General features: G+C 57.1%; 1 protein-coding gene across 4 annotated transcripts in view; it reads left to right on the top strand.

Moving 5' to 3' along the window:
* The window catches only part of TFEB (transcription factor EB), a 45,371-nt gene that overhangs the window by 5,744 nt on the left and 27,425 nt on the right, over positions 1-12,202 (top strand). Inside the window, exon 1 of one of the 4 annotated variants that reach the window (XM_023624914.2) lies at positions 4,837-4,993. The exons of 2 other annotated variants lie outside the window; for them this stretch is intronic. The gene's annotated coding sequence lies outside the window, so the exon portion shown is untranslated. Of the gene's footprint in view, positions 1-4,836; positions 4,994-12,202 lie in introns of those variants that run through there. One more of the 4 variants, XM_070244568.1, reaches the window with a different exon arrangement.

Here is a 12,202-nt window from a genome sequence, read left to right as displayed (position 1 = left end):
GTGTGGAATTTGCACTTCTGACAAGTTCTCAGGTGATGCTAATGCTGCTGGTCCCCAGGCCACACTTTGAGAACCTGCCTCTTTGCAGTTACCCAGGCAAGAGCTTTCTGTCTCCGGGGCCTCTCCGGGGCCTCTTAGGCTTGTCTCCTTTTCCAAGCTGGATCCCCAGGGACAGGGACCGCTCTGAGACCATTTGGTGCCCCCCAGTCCCTGGTATAGTCAGCCCTCCCTTCCCCACCTCCCGGTAAACTGACCACTGTCCAGCCTGTGGTGTGGGCCCCACCCTCTGGGACAAGTGCTCAGGAAATATTTGCTGCTCAATTAAGGCAGGATGAGGCGGACCACGAAGGACACCACTAGCCCTGAGAGTGGTCAGAATGCGGGGCAGGGTCTGAAGCTCCTGCAAAAGTGCTTGGAGCCAGCGCAGCATGACTGGATTGGGGGGGAGGTGTCCACAGCGGCCCCTCGATTTGTTGAAATGAGGCTGTAGAGAGACCCATCGTGTTACTGTACTTTCCCACCCCGTGGAGGGCAAGTATTGGATCAGTGTTTGACTTGTATTTCCTGTTAATAATAAAAACCATAAAACACACAGAAAAAGCAGCTGTGCCCTTCTCCTTTCCTCTTCCAGACTGGAGAGGTAGGGAGGGCGGGTGGCTGTCTCCATCATCTTCTAGGCGGTCCTGGGCCTTGAGGGTAGCAGATAGTTGAGTGATCCTGGGGCTCACCCCTGGGCTTGTGGGGGTGCAGTCTTCCTTGGAAGCTGGGAGAGTTGGGGTGAAGCCTGGTAAGCAGTAAGAAGTGGTGGCAGGTCCTTCAGCCCTGTAGGAGGGTGGCGGATGAGCTTGGAGTCTGAGCCAGTGAACAGATGAATGGAACGCTCCAACATCAGCATCCTGAGCGCAGGGGTTGGGTCTGTTTTGTTTGATGTGGTATCCCCAGCACCTGGAAGAGAGCCTGGTGTATAGTGGCTGCTCAGGAAATCTTTGTGGAGTGAGTGGGTGAACGTGAATTGAGCCCCATCATGTGCCTGGAAATGAGGACACAACAAATGCCTTATGGGTGGCCTCTGCCCTGTAGGAGCATTACCATCTGAGACCCAGGGACTTGCACACAGCTGGACAAGGAAGCGCTCGTTGCCTCCGTCCCCCGTGATGCAGGCCCAGCCTTGCTCTGGCTGGCGTGGGGCTTACAGTCTGTCCCTCTCTGAAGAGAGTTTGCCAGCACCCCCGCCCCCTGCCCAGTTCTACCAGTGGGGCTGTGGGGTGGGGCTCTGGTTTGTTTTCTCCTGTTTGCCAAGGGAAGTCACAGCCTGTCCTCTGCCTTGTTTATAATTGGTTTCGGGACAGCACCTGCCCCAGCGCTCTGCAGTTCCTGAAGGGTGCAGAGTGGCCAGGAGGTGACACACTATACTGTCCACCCCCACTGCCTCTCCTCCCCTCCCTGCTGTAGCCAGGTGCACTCCTGGCTGCCCCTGCCAGGAAAGTGCTGGCTGGCTTTGCTGGAGGCTGATTGGGGCTGTGGGACTGGGGGCCTTAGAGGCCGGTTGCTGCTGCCTCCACATCATCCAGAGGAGGGGACTGAGGCCCAGGGAGCATAAGGAAGCGACTCCTGCACCCCATGGCCTTGAGCACCACTGGGGTCAACAGGTGGGACTGAGCCCCCCTGGGGGCCTAGCACTGTGCCAGCCCAGCAGCGTGGTGGGAATAAGAATGCAGCTGCTCCCTCAATGCTGACAGCCGCCCACCCCCGCAGAGGACAGAGCATGATAGCACAGAATAACGTCCTCACTGAATGGAGAGGTGTCTGTCGGTGCCGGGCCCTTCACTCTGAAGAGCATTCTCCTTCGATCCAGAGAGAGATTTTACAAAGGGCCCATGCCAGCATAGAGACCTCTGCCCGCCCTCGGGCCCCTGGGTCCTGTCACTTGGGGATCACCTCTGCAGGCCCGAGAGCCTTCCTTCCTGGACGAAGTCCTTCCTTCCAGGAAGACTAGAGGGTGCTGAGTGTGAGGGGAGGCCACAGGGAGGCCCCTGAGCCACCCACCTGCCACTTGAAGCCCTGGGCCCTGGGGGTGTGGTGCTAAGTTGGGCCCAACAACTCAGGCCTTTTTGGAGCTGCCTGTTGCTGAGCCCCAAGACTTGGGCCTGGAACCTGAGGCCATGAGTCTGCTGCCCTCCCCTCCAGTACCTTCTCTCGCCTGCTTTCCTTTGCCCCCATGTCCTATCCCTCTGACCCTCCATGTAGTTCCACGACATCTGGAACCTTGGCCTTTAGTGCATGTGTGTGTGTCTCTCTCCTGCTCACTGTCCCGCTTCTCTCCATCCTCAACTTATTTTTTCTGCCTCCCTTCTTTGTGTGTGTTTGGAGGGTGTTTTTGAGGCCCACGCTGCTCCCTCAGTGCCTTCCTAGCATGAGTCCCCAAGCCCTGGTGTTGGGGGCCCAGAAGAATGGCCCAGGGCAGGGTGAGGCGGGTGTGAGGGTGCCCAGGCCGAGGCAGCCCCCTGCCTTCGGCCAGGAAGGCGCTTGTGGTGGCTGGGACGCCCTGGGGAAGGGGTGGGAGATGAAAGGCGCTGTGGTGCCCAACTCTTGTGGGCTGAGGGGCATCCAGCAGCTGGGCCAGCTGCGCCAGTCCCTCCACACACAGCCCTGAGTATCACTGGATACTCCAGACCTGTGATGGACTATAGGTTCTCATCCAGTTTTTTTGGCCTAATTATAGTGGTTTTCAAAGCAAGGAGTGAGAAGAAAATATTAGAATGTCTATTTATTTGTATCTCATCTTTTTCTCTCCCTTTTTATTGAGAAGTATAGCATAATTGCTGAAAACACATGCATGTGTATATATATGTATATATATAATGTAAAAAATAATTAGAAAAGTGAACACCCAGCTAACTACCACCCAGATGAAGATGCCTTCAGGCCTTCTGCTTGGTGCATCTGGCCAAGGAAGGGGCCTCTAGAGCCCCCTGCAGCTACCTCCAATTTAGAATTGGCTGACGCTCATCTTTCAGGGGCTCCTAGGCCAGTAGTTCTCAAACCGGGGGTGATTTTGCCTCCCAGGGGACACCTGGCAATGTCTGATGACATTTTTAGTTGTCACAGCTCAGGGACTGCTCCTGGCATCTAGTGGGTAGGGGCCAGGGATATTGCTAAACATCCTGAAATGCTCAGGATTGTCCCTCAACAAAGAATTCTCTGGTCCTAAGTGTCAGTCGGATTGAGATTGAGAAACTCTGATCTGGGAAAAGAGCCAGGAAACCGAGATTTGCCGTGAACCGGCTGCCTGGCCTTAGGGAAGCCACTACGGGCTTTGAGCCTCAGTCTCCTGGTCTGAAAATGAGGGTAGCAAGGGTTTCTGCTCCCTTCCCTCCATGGCCTTGTCGTCAGGACTGGGGAGAGGCGGGCTGTGGAGCTGTTTTGGGAGGCATCCCGGCAAAGGGGCCTGTGGCCACTGTTTCCGGCAGAGTGAGGGCCTTCCCTCGCCGGCCCTTCCCCCTTGACTGGGCTCCCAGTCCCCTGAGCTGGAGGCGGCAGGTGAGCCTCGTTGCTGGTTGCTGCTGTCCAGGCCCCAGAGGGCTGTGAGGGAACTGCCCAGAGGGCCCCAGCCTTTTGATGAGGGTTGCAGAAATAAGGGGCTCTCTGGAGAGCCCTGGGGCCCAGGCAAAACCATGTCTGACTTTGTCCGCAGCTGAGTGGGAGTCCAAGGTTGTGTGGGGTGATAAGAGGTGCATATCATTCTCCTTATCTGAGGCCCCATTGCAAGTCCAGGCAGCGAGGGATAGGAGCCAGAGGTCATCCTTGGGGTCTCTGCACACCCAGGCCAGGCTCCTCCTTACCCTCTGTGTCCTTCCAGAGTTTGCTGTCCCAGGGAGGGCCCAAGGTTGGGCCAGAGTGGGTCAGAGCTCCCTGGGCCTCTCTGACTTCCCCATTCTGGGGCTCACCTCACCCCCGTGGCATCTTGTGCCTTCTCCAGGAGCTATGGCCTGCCTAATCTTCCCTCTGCTACACTGTCCCTTTCTGAAACCTACTCTCACGAAAGGGCCTACTCAACTCACCGCCATGAGGTACAGATGGCTGATAACAGCGTAGTGACTGCCAGCCTTTCTTGACAAGGAGTGTTTATTATTTATCTACTAAAGATGGGAATCTTTTGGCCACCAGAAAGAAATACTATTGAAATGTCAAGTCTCTTTCTTTGACAGGTTGTTAAGAGAAGTACTTTGGGGGTTGAGGAACCTCTGAAATTGCATGTGTAGCAAGACAGTTTTCCCACAAGTGGAAATTATGCGGTGACTCAGATTTTCCCAGAGCTTCACAGGAATATGCTTGGTCTCAGGGTCCATTTCAGGGTGGGCTACGGTAAGACCATGATCTGGATGTCTGGAGGCCCTGGGAAGGCCCAAGGCTGAGGTGACAGGTGTGTGGTCAGTCAAGGAGGTGGTGAACTGTGGGGCTTCTGGCTAAAAGGACACATGTCTCCGGGCGGGGCTGGGAAGAGGTGTGGGTTAGGATTCGGCCACACTGGACCTGGTGGTATTTCTGCAATTTCCTGCCCCTTTGCGCCTCTCCATCTTGGTGCAGGGGGCAGCGTGGCCTGGGGCCCCGAGGCCAGGCTGTGAGGGCGGCGGGGGGCTACCAGAGGCTCCCTCTGGGAGCAGGGAGGGGCACTGGAGGTGGCCGGAGGCCCCGCGGGGGTGACATGGGAGCTGGGAGCCGCCAGGTCCGCGTTTGGTCGACTGGCCGCTGCGCGAGGACTTCCGGTGCGCGGTTACCCTGCGCCGTGAGTAATCCTCCGCCACATTTGCAGCTCCCAGGGGATTGTGCAACTTCCTCTCAGGCCGAGGTGCAGGGGGCTGGGTGAGAAACAGTGCGGGGGAAATGAGGAAACTGGGGCTGGCGCTGGGGCAGGGCCACGGCCCTGGGCTGCGGCCCCCCGAGGAGCTGAGCCTTCCAGGGGGCCTCCCTGCAGGGGGCCGCCCTCCCCCAGGTAGGAGGGCGTGTGCGCGCACGTGTGTGCGGGTGTGCGTGCGGGTGGCGTCTTTGGGGAGGTGGGAGATTGGGGACGAGGTCACGCAGGCAGCACTGGCATCGGGATGTCTCTTGAGGCGCGGTAGGGGAGATACTGAGCGGGCTGGGGCTGGGGAGGCAGGTGGTGCAGGGGAGGGGCCCCTGCCCCCTGCCCCCTGCCCCCTGCCTCCTGCCCCCTGCCCAGGCTCAGGGGCGAGGATGGTGAGACCCTGCGAAATGGGGAGCCGGCTGCCAGGGCCTCCTCTGAGGACCACCCCCATCCCCGGCGGGCTCTCTAAGCTCTTCAGCCTCCGCTGCTGTCTCCCGGGCTTGTCTTCAGGTCCCCGGGAGGAGTGACGGCGGAGGTGCTTAGCTGGGCGCCGGCCAGGCCACCGGGAAACGCCCGCTTCCATCAGAGCCCGGGAGCAGACGCCCTGCCGGCCGCCTGGGTCTGAATCCTGGCCCTGCCTCTTGCAGCTCTGTGATCCTGGGAAGCTTAGCCTCTTAGTGCCTCAGTTTCCTCCTCTGTTAAACGGAGATGACAATTAGAATGCCCACCGTGTGGGTTCATCCTGAGGATTAAGACTTAGTTCATGCTGAGTGCTCAGCGGGGTGCGTGGTGCCAGGTGAGGGAGGCCCTGCACAGGTGACGGTTTACCTGTATGAGAGTCTGTTTGTGTGCAAACAGCAGAAGTTGCCCAGGGTTCGAGAGCATTATTTTTGATGGTGGGAATTCAAGTTGATAATAATAAGAGCTCGTGTTCCCCAGGCCTTACTCCATGACCTGGATCAGCCCCTGGAAACCTCACAGTCACCCCAGATGGGCTCATGGGGGCACAGAGGGGTCAAGGGACTTGCCCCAGGGCAGTAATATCGGTGATGAAGACAGCAGGATGGTCTTCCTGAGCCCTGAGGTGGACCCGCCACCTCCATCCCAGCGCTTTCTCTGGGGTCAGCTGGCAGTGGGCAGGTGGGGAGGAGGGAGCAGGGTCTGCTGTGAGGGGTGAGAGGCTCTGCCAGGAGCCCTGTCTTCTCTCTGCCCCATCTGCAGTCGAATAGTCAACACACAGAAAGGATGCAGTGAATACAGAGACAGCTTCTCAGCAGTTGGAGTTGGAGTGGCCCTCCTTGGGGCGAGCTTCCTGCTGGTGTGCAGACTTAGGAGAGGGCTGAGGGCCACTCACCCGGCAGGCAGTGTGAGCGGTGGTTAGGGATGTGGCTCCAGATTCAGGCAGACTTGGCTTTGAATCTGCCTGAGCTGTTGACGGTGTGACCTTGGGTTTCTTCACATGTTAAATTCCTCACAGCCCCTACCTCCGAGAGGGCAAGAGGGCGATGGTGAGGATGAAATGAGATACCATAACAAAATGCTGAGCACAGGCCTGCCCCGGGTAAGTGTCTGACAAATGGATGCCTTTATTAGGCACCTGTTACAGACAGGGTGGTGTGCCAGGTCGGGGGCTGGGCTGCACAGACATCCTTGGAGGGCCATTATCTGAACTGCGGATCAGGGCCACTGACTGGCCCCTCATCTGGCCGTGAAATTAGCTTAGTTGGTCTCCATGAAAATGAAATGAAAAAGACGTAATATATTAAATGAAAAAGAATCATAGAAAACATCCAAGTGCATTGCACAGTATTGTAAGCATTGTTTGCACAACTTTTTTTGTTCATATGCATGTGTATATGCACTCCGTGTGTGTGTGTGCACGTGTGCTGGGCCAAAGAAAATATGTTTGGTCAAAATATTTGGGGCCACTGCTTTAGAGATGCTCTCTGTCCCGTGCTGCCATGTTTCTGGAGCACCTACTTAGTGCAAGACCCAGAGCCGCATGCCAGGGGCCAGACTGGGCAGTGGAGACCCAATGCTTAGCGAGGTGGCTGGGCGAGTGGGCCATGTGGGGGTCAGCAGAGGTAGAGGGCAGGGATGGCAGGGAGGGCTTCTGAGTGATGACCACATGTTGGGGGGCAGTGAGAGGAGACAATGCCTGGGGTGAATGGTTGGCTCGGGGTCTGGAGCTGGAGAGCCATCTTGGGAGGCGGGGGATCCCTGTCTGTAGAGGGCTGCAGAGCCAGGATGGCGGAGGTGCCCATGGTAGCAAGAGCAGAGAGTTGGGTGGGGGTCATCTCAGTGCTAGACAAGAGCTGTGCCCATCTCCTCTGCTGGGGTGTGGTGGGGGTAGAGGAGGACTCAGGGTTACTGATACTCCCCCCACCCACAGGACTTGCTGGATTTGCAGTGACCAGGTGAGACCCAGGGCCCACGGCTCAGCCATTTCCTCTCCCCCTCAGCTTCCGGAGGCCTCCTGAGCCTGCTCCTCCCCTCTGCTGCCCCAGCTGGCTCTGGCCTGTCTGGGCTGGAACCTGGCTTAGCCCTGAGCCCTGGTCCAGGAGCCAGAAACCTTTCTATTACTTAGATCCCTGCCCAGGGCAAGTCGGAGCCTCAGTTTCTTCATCTGTGAAGTGGGCATACTAGCCCCCCAGCAGCCGGCCTTCTGGGTGATGATGTCCATCTTGTGACCTAACGTGGATGAGCCGGCTGTGGGAAGTGGGGAGAGCTCTGGATGGGTTGTTGTTGTCATATCCAAGCCTGGGAGGGCCCGGGAAGGTCACAAGGACATCAGCTGCCTGGTTGGAGAGCCCCCTGCCTCCCCGTCCCGTGACCTGGGGCTGTGGGGCAATGGCGGGGAGAGGCCCGTGACCCATGGTGAGCTGGGGATATCCCCGGCTCTGAGGAGGAGGTGGCCTGTTAGGGGCCTCAGACCATGAGACCCAGGTTTGACCTCGGTCTGGGAACTCCAACTTCCAGAGCCGCCACCTACATGGGGCACGCCAGGAGCCCCAGCTTGGACGTCTGTGTTGCGAGGTGGAAGGGGCTGTTCCCCAGGACTGATTGGCAGAGCCCCGCTTTCCAGGAGGCCGTGGCGGCTTCCAGCCTGCTGAGCCCAGAGCCCAGAGGCTCAGGTGTGAAGTCCCATAGTGGACGTGGTATTTAATGATAGGTCACAAAAATTGAACACCTCCTGGGTGCCACGCACTGTGCTAAGCACTCTCATGTATTTGCACATTTGATCTTCATAGTAATATCATACACAGGTCTTTTTATCATCCTATTTTATAGGTGAGGAACCTGAGGCCCAGAATGGTTCAGTTTCTCAGCTAGGGTGGCTACCTAGTGAGTGGCAGAGCCGGGCCAAGGGCGTGAGTTCTGGATTCAGGCTGCCAGGGTTGAAAGCTGGGTGGTACCACTTGCTGGCTGTGACCTTGGACAGTGAGTGCTTCTCGTCTCGTTGACCGTCAGTTTCTTATTCTGTGAGGTGGGGGCACCAGTGCCTTCCTCAAGGAGTTGTAGTGAGAATTAATGGAGGGAAGGTGCTGATACATAGTGAGGGCATGACCTCTCCTGCCTCAGCCCTCGGCCGCCATGTGGTCCTGGACCAGTTTTCCAGTCTCCCCAGGCTCCAGTCTCCTCAGTTGTGTGACACAGGGTGCTGACTCCTTCCTCGTCCCTCTCAGGAGGATTATTGAGGATCAGATGGGATCAAAACCCTGGGTGGGTCCTGAGGGAGGCCTTCATAGAACAGAAGTGCCAGACTCCCTGTACCCCCAGAGCTGCCAGAGGGTTTTGGGGGCTTGCAGCTAACTGCAGGTCCTGATGGGTTTTGTTTGGGCCTGCTTCAAGCTTTCATGTTTCCTCCTGGCCCCTGCAGGCCTTTGCATTCTTGACCCCAAATCTACTCCAGGGTTTCCCAAGATGTGTTCTGTAGAAGGGTTTGGTGGTCAAGCAGGTGTGGGAGAGTGTGAGTCAAAAAAAGCGAAATGGGTTTCTTTGCTGCAGGACTTGTCAGAGCCTTCAACATGGTAATAATATTCATTGTGCACCTTCAAAATGTTATGATATCCCCCAGGATATCTCAAAGGCTTGGTGTGCAAAGCTCGGTTTTCCAGGTGGAGAAACTGAGACCTGAAGCAAAGCCTAGGAAATGATTTTCCCAGATCATATAGTTATCTGTAACAGAGCTGGGAATAGAACCAGGGCTCCTGACTCCGTGGCCAGTGCTCTGCCTGGGACACCCCTTCCTTTCCACCCCCCCCCCCCCACCCCCCGTCCTCTATTCTTCCCAGAGAAATGTTGTGTGTAGTACTGCTCCCTTCCTGAAGGCTCCTTGCCTTTCCATCCCCCTCCCTCTGGCTCCCAGTAGTCCTCTTCCCTCAAGCATTGCTGGGAGATGAGGCTGTGCCAGGCATGTGGGCTCCTGCGAGATGCTTCCCAGGGTGACTGAAGGCAGTAAGGCTTCATCCCAGCCGTGGGGCCCCTTGAAACCTCCCTCGGTTTTCTGAGCCTCAGTCCGCTCCACTGTGGGGCGAAGCTCCTCCTCTCATTTTTCGTCTGGAGCTACAGACAGATGCAGCTCTGATACCTTATGTGCGTGTGTTCTCTTAATTTTCACTTCGTGTACAGGTGTCCATGAATCTAATGATTCTTGTCATTTCTGGGGATGCGGAGGGGAGAACATGGAAGAAATAAGGGGGACCTCCCTGCAGGAGACCGCGGGGCCTGGCGTGGTTTGGACCCCTGAGTTCCAGCTTTCCCCACTGTTGATGTCTGCTTTCTAGTTAGTGTGTTGCTGTCCCTCTCTGATCTCAGTCCCCCTGCGCACCTGGGAAGTGGGCCAGTCTGGCTGACACCAGGGACCCAGTTCACAGGTGAGACATGAGGGGAGGGGTGGGGGCCATGATTTCCTCATTTCCTGTGGGGAGTTGGTGTTAGAGTGGGGAAAGAAACTCCAGTGTCTTGGAGCCTCAGTGGGGCTCTGCCTTGAGCACAGAGGTCTTCTCCAGCTTCTGCCCACCCCTTCCATACCCCCCCTTTGCATAGGGCGGCTGGCCACCTGGCTTGAGTGACGGGAGTACACGCTGGCATGCCCGCGTCTCTGTCAGCATAGCATTGGGGTATATATATGCCTGGCCCTCTGCTGACTATGAGGGCTCCAAGTGAAAGGCTGGGGGTGGGCTGGGTGGGGGTGGAAGGTGGGAAGAGGTGGTGCCTCCCTGGCAGAGAGTGTCCTCTCCCGGAGGGCTGCCTGCCCGAGTTATTCTTAGCATTGACTCATTGTAGAGGCTATTTTTAGCCCTGTTTCTAAGTGCTGCCAACATCTGGTGCAGCCAGTACCGAAGGGGGTGGGGGCGGCCGGGGAGACCCCTTTGGGCCTTCCTGGGGACTGGAGCCTCTGGCAGGAGAGCAAAGACAGTCTTCTACTTCCTGCACCTGCCGCAACTTGAAGCTGGACACGCAGTAGGCATCCTGCTCATGCTTGTGTGTTGGTTGCCCTCCCAAGATCTCATCCTTCCAGCTCAGCTCCTGGGGGTGGGAAAGGTGGGATGGCTGTTACCCTCACCCTTGATGCCCATCAGGTAGGCTTTCCCATGTCCATCCCTTGGGGGTTCCAGTCGGCCTCTGACCCCTACAGAGACAGGCCTCAGAGGAGAGAGGCAAGCCCCAAGCTAGGCCACTTGGTACAGCCAGCACCCAAGGGGGAGCCAGCAGGCATTATAGGGAGGGAGTGTAGCTCAGTGGTTAGGCTTGCAAGCTCTGCAACCAGACTGCCCGGGGTCAAGACCTGGCTTTGTTGCTCCCTAGCTGTGACCTTGGGGAAGTCATCTACCTCTCTGTGCCTCAGTTGCCTTATCTATGAGGTGAGGATGCGAGTATAGCGTCATGTGGATTAAGTGTGATCATAATCTATGAAGTCCCTAAATAGTAGGTTCTGTATAATAAGGAGGTGATGGTAGTTTATTATTTCTATTGTTACTATTCCTAACGAGGAGCTCTGTATGTGCCGTCCTGTTGGAGCGAGTTGGGAAGGAGACTTCTGGTGTTCTGAGTGAGGGGAAGCTTGGGGTGGGGCTCAGAGGGAGTGGTGATACCCAGCTGTCATGACGGCAGTGATTTCTGCCAGGCTGTGGCGCGGGGGTCAGGCACACACAGGTGGGTTGGAATGGGGGCTTTGCCCTTCCCAGATGGGATGAGTCACTTAACTTTTCTGAACATCCAGGTCTTTACCTACAAGACAGAAATGATAATACATAGGCCATAGAATTATTGTGGAAATAAAGCTTTTGATGCTCGTGGAGCATTTTGCTCAGTGCTGGGCACAAGGTAGGAGCTGAATCCATGAGACTCTTTTCTGCATGTGTGTTTGTGTCGGGGGGCAGTTGCTGTGTCCCCTTGCGATGGGAGGGATGGGTGCCGCTGCCTGGGGGTCAGGAAGGAGAGCTTGGCCCGGAGGTTTGGAGGATGCGGGCCGTGGTCCTAGCTCTCCCTGTGCTTCCTCTGGGCTTCTGGAACACGAAGAGGCAGAGAAAACTGGTTTTCAAACTCTTCCTCCAAACCCCAGGGGATGCTTTGGGGGCAGTTTGGGAGCTCCAGGGAGGCCCCCAGTGGGAGGCCAGGTGGTCTGGCCCTCCCCGCCTCTCCCCAGAGCCGCTTCATTCTCATGTTTTACGTATTAAGGTTCCAGGTAAATTTTGCCTGAGGAAAGGATCCTGTTGCTAAAAACAGCTTGGCAGTCTGGTGGGTGACTTCCCAGGCTCCTCGTTGTCTGACGCCTGTGCCCTCCGTCCGGCTCGGCGTTGACTCTGGGAGGTGGCCTGTTCTGGGGGTTCCGGGTCTCCCCTCGGGGCGTGGGGGCATGGGGGGCTGCCAGGCCGCTCCTCTGGGGAGAGGTTTGCGTGCTGCCCGGCCTTGCTGCCTGCGGGACGTGGGTGCCCTGAAGACAGTACTCCATCCCAGAAGCAAAATCTCACAGGAGGGTGAAGGCTGCGACTGGGCAGAAAGGCCCCTGCCACAGCACTGGCGCGTGGTAGGTGCTCACGAAATGTTTGAAATGAATAAAGTGGAACCACCGCAGCATCCCAGGACAGCGGTACCTCGGAGGGGGTGGCAGATCTCCCCTCCCCACTTCCTTCCCCCCCTCACTCCACCTTCCCCACCCCTGCTTTGTTTAACCAGGCTTAAGCCACCCCAGCCCTGGGGTCCAGGCTCTGCTTTGCTCCTGAACTTGAAATGAGCCTCCCCACTTCCCCAGACACTTCCCCAAGCTGAGCCTCAGTTTACTCATGGGTAACCTGAGGGTGACGGGCTCAGCTTCAGAAGGCCCCTTCTGGCTCTCACGGCCTCTCTTCTCAG

This window comes from Equus caballus, chromosome 20 (genome assembly GCF_041296265.1).
Source record: "Equus caballus isolate H_3958 breed thoroughbred chromosome 20, TB-T2T, whole genome shotgun sequence".
Taxonomy (NCBI): Eukaryota; Metazoa; Chordata; class Mammalia; order Perissodactyla; family Equidae; genus Equus; species Equus caballus.
Note: the sequence above shows the minus strand (reverse complement) of the source record. Positions and strands in the feature narration are given on the sequence as shown.